Source organism: Gorilla gorilla, chromosome 6, assembly GCF_029281585.2.
Source record: "Gorilla gorilla gorilla isolate KB3781 chromosome 6, NHGRI_mGorGor1-v2.1_pri, whole genome shotgun sequence".
In the NCBI taxonomy this organism is placed as follows: domain Eukaryota; kingdom Metazoa; phylum Chordata; class Mammalia; order Primates; family Hominidae; genus Gorilla; species Gorilla gorilla.
In genome coordinates this window covers 56,851,314-56,861,366 of record NC_073230.2, presented here as the reverse complement: position 1 = coordinate 56,861,366, position 10,053 = coordinate 56,851,314, and positions in this window count along the sequence as shown.

The following is a 10,053-nucleotide window of genomic DNA, read 5'->3' as shown; positions in this document are numbered from 1 at the left end:
GAAAAAGAAAAAGAAAAAGAAAAAATAGAAGAAAATATTGATAACCCCAAGTTAGGAAAAGATGTTTAGATACAACCTCAAAGCATAATCTATAATTGTTATAAAATAGTTGATAAAGTAGACTTTATCAAACTTTAATTTTTTGTGGAAAACACTATTAAGATAATTAAGTCAAGACACAGATTGAAAAAATAATCCTCTACAAATCATAGTCTAACAGGGAATTTTTAGCCTAGATATATAAAAACTCTCCAAATTCAAAAAAGTAAATACTCCAATAAATATTGGCAAAAGATTTTATCAATTTGCCAAAGAAGATAAATGGGTAGCAAAAAAGGATATGAAAAAAATTCTCAACATCAGTAGTCATTAGAAAAATTCAAAATAAAAATGAAATGAGATACCACTAAAGACCTGTAAGAACAGCTGAAATTTAAAAACATTGTTCATAGTTATTTTTGGCAGTGATGTGGAGGATCAAGAAGCCACATACACTGCTAGTGTGATTGTAAAATGATAAACCTATTCATAAAATTTTGCTAGTTTCAAAAAATGTCAAACAGATATCTACCATATAATCCACCTATCTCCATCTCAGGTAGTCCCTCTGACCAAAAGAAAATGAAAGCACATTTCTATACAAAAGATTTACATAAAAGTTCATAGCTGCCTAATTTGTACAAATAAAAAGTAACAGATACAACCCAAATATCTTCCACAGAAAAATGTTTTTATTAACTTCTCATAGAATCATTCTAAAAAATACTAATTAGCAACAAAAAGGAATAAACCAATATTGATAGCCAAAACTGATCTGGTTACTGTAATAGGATGTAGCCAGTGTACTTGATATGCTGGGAAATGTCAATGGCTAAGGAATTATGGAATTATAATGTCTCTATATGAGATGATATAGATGAAAAATAGGTTTTTGCTGAATGTGGATAAAATAATCAAAATATTGTGATCAGAAAGCTTATGTTACCCTTTACAATAGGAAATCATTTCCTTCCTATCAGTTTTCAGGAGTAAGTCAGAGCCAGAGTCCATAAATAAAAGGACATCTATGTTTCTTTGTCAAAAGATCCTACAAAATCATTGCAAATGTTTGAAATAAATATTCTCCCTGTCCTTCTAAAAAGGATTGTGACTCTTTCCAAGCTAACAATACCTGAATAAAGCAGACTGATTAGACTTTTTAAGGACTGGTGGGTATGGGGTTTGAGCTAACATTAATGCAAGCAAACCTTCATAGTCATATGGCTAGGGTAGGAAATCGTGGAGGCCATGTGATAAAGTGATAGATGAAATAACTGCAGACCCACCAGTTGGTCAATATCTTGTCCCTGGGTGTATAATTAATTACTTAACAGTAGAAAGTATCTTCAAATTGTGACCCTGACCCCTCTAATCAGAGCTATAAAAATGGAAATATGTGTTAGTTTCCTGGGGTGGTTGTAGCAAATTACACAAACTGGGTGGCTTGAAACAACAGAAATTTATTCTCTCACAGTAGTTGAGGCCAAAAGTCTGAAATTAGAGTGTTACTAGGGTTGGTTTGTCCTGGAGGCTCTGAAGAAAAATCTATCCTATGCCTCTCTCCTGGCTTCTGGTAGCTGCTAACAATCCTTGTAGATATATCACTCCAACTCTGCCTTCATCATCACGTGGTCTTCTGCATGTGTGTCTCTTGTCTGTCTCCATTTTTATTCTTATAGGGATACCAATCTTGGATTAGGGCTCACCTTAATCCAGTATAACCTCATCTTAACTTTAGTAATGACATCTGCAGACACTATTTCCATGTAAGGTCACATTCTGAAATTCCAGGTGGACATAAATTTTGGAAAGATGCTGTCAACCCAGTAGAAAAAGGCTAAATGGAAGTACCTGAAGCTACTCACATTCATCCAGCACAGAGAGAAAATCAGTAGCTATATTGTATTTCAAGACTGATTGTAGAAGTTAGTGCCATGATTGTAGACCTAAAACAGGATTTGGCAAACAATGTCCCATGGGCCAAATTTAGTCCACTGCTTCTTTTTGGAAACAAAATTTTACTGGAATATGGCCACAGTCATTAGTCTATGCATATGCTGCAGAGTTGAAAAATTGAGACAGAGACCTTATGACCTATAAAGCCTGCAGTTATGATCTAGTCCTAGAAAGTTTGCCAACCTCTGACTTAAAGGATGCAGTATCGGTGCTTAGCATAATATCTCACTCCATTTTACCTTTGTGGCTTCTGCTAAAACTGGGGAAATGGTATCGGAAGAAGGTGGATTATTGTTAATATAACCAAATGGTGTTGATATTTCCAATTATAGCTATCGTGCCAATATGGTTCTTTACTGAAAAATGATCCATACAGCTGCTGGCATTCACTCTGTAGCCACTGATCTGTGAATGTTTAGTTATTGGTCCATATTAGTAGGGTCGATCAAAAGCAGTTTGCCTTTACACGAGGGACTCAGTAGTCCACTTTCACTGTCTTACTTCAGGGCTGTATTAACTGTCAGAAGTCTGACAAAATACGATCTTTAAAAACCTTGTTTTCCCTACGTTCTGTAAAGCTTCATGTTTGTGCACTGTACTAATGGCATTATACTAATGGGAAATGGTGAGCAGGAGGTGGTGAGTACCATTAATAACCTAGTGTGACACATGCATCCTACAATGTGAGAGAAAAAAAACGTATGCACACCAAACACATTTACTGACCAGTTATTGGTGAGAAGTTTTTTTAACATGCAATATTCTGTGGCATGCCACCTCAAACTCTTTATTAAGAAAGAGGCACAGCACTAGGTATCTTTGTATTTTAGAGGCAGAATATATGACACTTGAGAATAAATCCCTGAAACCTGCCCTGGATGACTCACCAGGCTTTCACTTTTGAGTGAGACCCAGCACAGGAGATAATTTTGCACCAAAGTCAGACCCTGATCCAAGCTGCTTGCCTCAGGGCAAGCTTAGATATGACAAGCTATGATGATATCTAAGCTATTATATATCTATATGATATATAGCTTATCATATATCATATATATCATGTATGATACGTAGCTATGTTATGTAGCTTATCCTATCTGATTGTGCTAGAGGTATCCATAGTGGATAAAGGTGCCCTCTGGTATTTGTGAGGGTAAGCTATCCTGATTAATGTCCAGGAAAGTATGTCAGGAAGCCGTGCACCTCCTGGGATGTCTCTTTGTGTTTTTTCCTGAGTCATAACAGTGAATGGTATTAGGTTGGTGCAAAAGTAATTGCGGTTTTGCTATCACTTTTAATGGCAAACACTGCAATTACTTTTGCACCAACCTAATATATTAGAACAGGCTCAAAACAAAAAGCTCCCCCAGGAATCCAATTAATGCTGTATCTCAAGATGAGCCACGTTGGCTAAATTACTAGCCAAGGTTGAGTGAAATATAAAATGGATATTTTAGGAAGGATACAATAAATGCCATGTAGGGTGCAAGAACAGGTTTAGCAGCAGGGACTGTAGCTTGTTTCATTTACCTGTTTGCATTGAGTATTTGCAGAGATTGTGGCTGACTACCACCTCAAACTGGACTCTGCAGTGGATTGCACTCGTATCTCAAAAGAGTAAGAGCATCTTGTTATCACAGATGAGGCCCAATAAATTAGTATGGGAGATGGCTACAAGCTGTGGAATGATTAGAAATATGTTTGGTCTTTGCAACCCTGCTCCAATTCCTTGCTCTATGCATCTTTTCTATTTGGCTGCTCCTGAGTTATATCTTTTATTATAAAAAGTAATAGTAAGTAAACTTTTCTGGAGTTTTATAAGCCATTCTATCAAATTATCAAACTTGAAAGAGTATGGAGGGAATCCTCCAACACTGTAGCCAAGTTAGACAGAAGAATGGGTAATCTGGGGACCCTATACCTGCCACTGGCATCTGAAGGGAGGTCAGTTTTGTGGGACTGAGCCCCTAAACCTATGGAGCCTGACACCAACTTTGGATAGTTTATGTCAGAATTGAATTAATTTGTAGGACACACATTTGGTGTCCAGATAGTTTGAAAACTGGTGGATATAAGGGAAAAAAAAATCACACATTTGGTGTCAGAAGTATTGTGAATAAAACAGCTCAAATGGAGGGCAGGAGCAGATCTGAATGACCAAGGTGTGGACTGTGTCAGATAACTCTTCTGCACCATATGAGAGTCTCAGTCTCACTTGCCTTTATTCCCACCGCTGCTGCTCTGTGTGGGCATCAGTCAGCTTCATCCTGACCTCTGCCTGTGCCATGTGGATTCTGCCACATGATCTAGGGCTTCTTGCTTGACACCAAGGCATAGGAAGCTTTGGAAATTCTCTCTGAGTCTGTGTATGCATGAACTTGAAATGTGGGGCACTTATGAGGTGGAGATGGGAGACAGTACACAAGCCATTTATCCTCTTTTGCGACAAATAGTTACGAGATGCATTTCATAGCCTTTTCAGATAATGCAAAGGGATTAAAGCCATCAGTCACTCATATGACAATCAACAATAACTCTTAATTTCATGAATTCCTTCTCATGGCCTGTTTTGTTCTCCCATCCCTCTCTCTTGCTTTCTGAGATTACATTTCCTAATTAAGTAACACACATAAGTCTTTGTTTAAGATTCTGTTTTACAGAAAAAACAAACTAATAAACTGTTTGTAATTTTTGTTAAATAAAACAAGCCAAGTGTTTTTTATTACATAGTTCATTTTCACTATGGAGAAATAGCTAAATATAAACCCACACACATGCAATCCCAGGGAGAGACAAAAAGAGAAGAGAGAAAGAGAAAGAGAGACAAAGGGAGAGAGACAGAGGGAAATACAGATACAGAAACAAGTATAGAAACATATGTTCCCAGATTTTATAATGTTGCCAGATTTTATTTCAAATGGTTAATGTTTTTCCTAAAGAGAGCAGGCTGATTTATGGGGGAATTTAAAAAACGTTTAAACATTTCTGTATAGTTAGAGTACTTTGATAAATGAAGGCATTTCTTGGTAAACCATGAAAAAAAACAAACAAAGCCATATGGCTTAGTTTTTAGGACAAAATTGAACATAGTAAGCTAGAGATTATCATATAAATTTAGGATAATATGTATTTGAATATGTGGATTGAAATATCCTTAATCCAGAGAGGAATGATGGGGAAGAGGCTATTTCCTGATTATATTCTTTTTCTTGAAAACTAAATTAAATAATTTATGTTTATTCTTTCATTTTTGTCTCACTATGACCCTGTGTTGTAAGAATCACAATATGCATTCTATAGACAGTGAACTCGTGTTTGAAGAAGGTGAGCTAAATTGGCAAGCCATTGTTCACACTTGGAAGAGTGGAGCTGTAGACACGACAGTTTCTGGTACTGAATCCAGTTTCATTATACCCTAGAGTCTCATCAGGCCTAGCCCAAGGGTGAAACCTCTACAGCTTAGAACATGAGTCAGGTTCAATCAAATGACTATGTGAACTAGCATGAAAAGCCAAAATAGTCTGAGAGCAAACTTTGGGAATTGGGAGATTAGTGTTTTAGTCCTCAGGGTTTTCTTAATTAGTTTTGTAACCTTGAGCTACACATGTAACAACAAGGTTCTTAGCTTCCTCACCTGTGAAATTAGGTGTTTGACCTAAATATTCTCTGAGTTGGATATCTTCTGACTCTAAAATTATAATTCTGTGGATATAAAGCAAAACCATTATGCAGCTTCTAGGTAATATAGGTAGAAAACTTGTAAAAATTGTCAGAATTCATCAGAAGTTGTTCGAATGTGTTTAACATATAACTTTCCATATTGATAAGGAAGTAAAGGTGAGTCATGAATGACAAGCATGCAGAATGAAATCTGAAGAAACACTAAAAATCAAATCAAATTAAATTGAAGTGGTGAAATAAGAAAAGTGCCTCTGAGCTCTAGCCATGAGTAAGGGAAATGTCGAAAGAAGACCCTAAGACAACAGAGAATGCTTTGGGAATATTTTACAAACTAGATTTTATTGTTCCCCTTCTCTGACAACTTTGAACTATTTCCTACTACCACACGCACCTAAAAAAATCAATGAGAATTAAAATGTTTCTTCAAGATCCCCAAGGAATACATTATTTTTTCCTTCTGACTCTGTGTTTTTATATGATTGAGAGACATTCTTTTGTTCTTCCCCAGGCTGCACTCCTCAATGCAAGGGGCATGTAAATAAACTAGAGAAGGCGAGAATTAAATATACTTTCAAATGAATTCCTGAGGCTAGGCTGAGACGGCAGTGAGGCTCCCATGTGGCTGTCTTTGATTTGTCTTTTTCCTTATGTGAGTTCCAGAATTCTTTCACTTCTAGCTGGCATCTGTGAACCTAATATTGCGCATATATTTTAAAGGCGGAAGTAAACTTGTTATAGGACCATGAGGTTTGTGCCCATTGCCTGGTGACAGAGAAAAGCACCAAAAGAGTAGGAGTTTCAGCAGAGCAAGTTTAATAACAGATTGGCAGCCAAATGAGGAGGTGGGAGGGAATGTCAAATCTGCTCCCTGAGGAGTTTTGGAGTGAGCTTTTTAAGAAAATTTTGGCAGGTCGGGTGGCTGAGGAGCTGATGAAGTGAAAGGTGAAGTCATCAGAAAGGGATGAAAAAAACACATTTCAGCACTTGGTCGGCTCCTCAGAGGTGTCTTCAGACTGCCTGACATCAGTGGACCCACTGAAATGCGGAATCTGGAAAATACCTCAAATGGAAGACTTGAGGCTTCTTAATGTCAAAGATGTTATCTATAGATGCTAGGGCCTTGTGACAGGTGCCACATGACTTCTAAGCAGTAAGCAGCTATAAGGAAGTGGGCTATAGGCAACTGCTGAATGCTTAGCTATTCAATACTTATGCTTTTGGTGAAAAGCGAGCAATTTAGTTCTATTTAATTCTATGAGGATGGTTTCAGACTTTTCCATACTTATTCTTATAAAGATAAACAAACATGATACATGTAACTAATAAACTGAATTATGTTTCACCAAAATAAGGGGAGAAATAAAAAAACACTGATTAATCAATAGGTTGTAATCTACTGTGCATCTGGGATCATAAAATTTAACACAGAGGAGGATAAGCAGCTTTTCTTGTCGTCATATTGTCCCCTTCTAGCCAGGAATATATATATACATACACAATATATGTATATATAATATCTAAGATATATATACACATATATACATAAACAATTAACCTGGACAAAATGCAATGAGAGTTGCTCAAGGGAGAATGACTCTCAGAGGTCTAGGGCAGTGTAAAGGTATGTGTCTTAGCCAGCAGTGATAAAGTGAGCTACATTCTTTCATGTTCTAGAGTGGGAGAGCTTTCCAAGGCATATGCAAAGATGCTGATGAGGAAATATTTTTTCAGAACAATAAACAGCACACAGAAAATTGGAGAAAGGCCGGTTTTGATGACAAGAAGTTAGGGCTGTTCAGTAAGCCAAACCTCAACTATGCAAAGTGTTGTTTTTCTTTTTATGTATTTATTTATTTTATTTTATTTTATTTTTTATTATACTTTAAGTTTTAGGGCACATGTGCACAACATGCAAGTTTGTTACATATGTATACATGTACCATGTTGGTGTGTTGCACCCATTGACTTGTCATTTAACATTAGGTATATCTCCTAATGCTATCCCTCCCCCCTCCCCCCACCCCAAAACAGGCCCTGGTGTGTGATGTTCCCCTTCCTGTGTCTGTGTATTCTCACTGTTCAGTTCTCATCTATGAGTGAGAACATGCAGTGTTTGGTTTTTTGTCCTTGTAATAGTTTGCTGAGAATGATGGTTTCCAGCTTCATCCATGTCCCTACAAAGGACACAAACTCATCATTTTTATGGCTGCGTAGTATTCCATGGTGTATATATTCCACATTTTCTTAATCCAGTCTATCATTGTTGGACATGTGGGTTGGTTCCAAGTCTTTGCTATTGTGAATAGTGCTGCAATAAACATACGTGTACATGTGTCTTTAAAGCAGCATGATTTATAATCCTTTGGGTATATACCCAGTAATGGGATGGCTGGGTCAAATGGTATTTCTAGTTCTAGGTCCCTGAGGAATCACCACACTGACTTCCACAGTGGTTGAACTAGTTTACAGTCCCACCAACAGTGTAAAAGTGTTCCTATTTCTCCACATCCTCTCCAGCACCTGTTGTTTCCTGAATTTTTAATGAAGCAATTGTTCTTTTTAATCTAGTAGGCTCCTTTGACATTGCCTGTAAAGTTGTCTTCAAAAGCAAATTAAATTGCAGCTATTCAACTCCTGGAAAACTCAAATGGCTCTTCAAAGCTCTCAAGAGAAGTCCAAACTACTTGATTTGTTTTGCAACAAGTCGGAGCCTACTAGATTGAAAAGAACAATGGCTTTGGAAACTAGGGGCAAAAAAGCCTTCATTCAAATCTTGATTCCTCTAATTTTCTGTGATACCCTAAGCACATGGCTTAATTTCTTTGAGAATTTATTTTCTAAATCAGTGCCTTAATTTCCCATTTTTTAAAATGTGGAAACATACACACACACAAAATAATGTAGAATGCCTTTGCGTGGCATAAATTAGATGACAAATATATACATTGTTTTTTCTTTGAAAATATTACAAGTAGTTCAAGCAGTAGACAGCAGAAAATTGGTTGAGCAGAGGCGTTTCATGAGCAGAGCTCTTTTAGCAGCCATCAGCCAGGTGCGAGGGTGGTGTGTAGTCCTTGACCAACTGAGAGCCATTGCATTCTGTTTGGATCCCTGGCGGCAGAGTCTGCCTTTGTCCTTTGCATCCGAGATTCCCGCCAGGCCCGCTAGTGCTTGGAGCATGCACGCTCCTTGCGTGGCTGAGCATTCAGCCAGGAAAGCATGAATGGCCCCCACGGCTCTGCCTCTTCTCATTTCATCATGTGATATAATCCCTCTGTGTCCATAAGCACTGTCAGAGTTTGCCCTGTGCATTTCTCTCCCTCAGGCCCCTCTGCCATCTACCAGACGACTATAGCTATTATTTAAAATCCTAATCCTTGTCAATTGCTTTCTAACACAAGAAAATGTGCTCTCTGGCTTTTTATTTGCCTGCATGTGGTCATGAAGTGGAAGAAAGCCCAGTATTTGAGGAATGTCTATTGTTATTCAAACTGAAATAAAGTCAACCCTTATGCTCAAGGTCATCACAGATTAATAGGTGCAGAAAAAACCATATATAGATAATTGTAATAGGGGACCAGATACAAATACAAAAAGCAATGTGTAACTATTGTGCATTGCAAGTTCCAAAGAGAGATATATATTAATTCTAAGGGCATCAGGGAAGACTTTAGGAAGTAAAGGACTTTAGGAAGACTTTAGGCCCAAGTAATGGCAGTGCTTCTCAAGTGTCTGTGCTGGTGAGAGTAAGGAGGGAGCAGAGCACAGCAGAGACAAAGACCAACGTTGCCAAACAAGAGAAAAATGAGAAGCAAGAAGATGGAGGCATGTGTAGCCACACTATAATGTGTGATTAAAATGGCTGCTGGAGGTTTCCTGCAGATGAGAAGTTTGGGGGCCTGATACCAACTTAATATTTCACAGCTAAAAAGTGCCAGGGAAAGTGTTTTGGCTCTCAAGTGTTTTTTCCAATGATAACATTAAAGCTACTCCACATTGCATCCCTACTATGTTTTACCAATTTGCATATAAACTTTATGCAGTCTTTACCAAGGCATTAGTAGATTTTTACATCTGAGGAAAGATCTTACAGTAGATTTTACTGCTAAGGAAACAGAAGAGTAGAGGGTTAAGTGACTTGTAAAAGATCAGATAGACTATGAGTCAAAAGCAGAGCAAGCATGAGCTCTGTTGACCTGAACAGGACTGTGCTCTCTCTCTCACTTTGTGTCCAGGGTCCCTTCCATCACAGTCAACAACCTCCTACCTCACTGTTAGTTTTACCAAGTAACTCACATGTTACTTGTGGGCTGGGTAATCTAGATCCTGCAGGAAAAGCATAATCCTAGTAGACTCTGTCTTATACCAGATTCAAGCCAT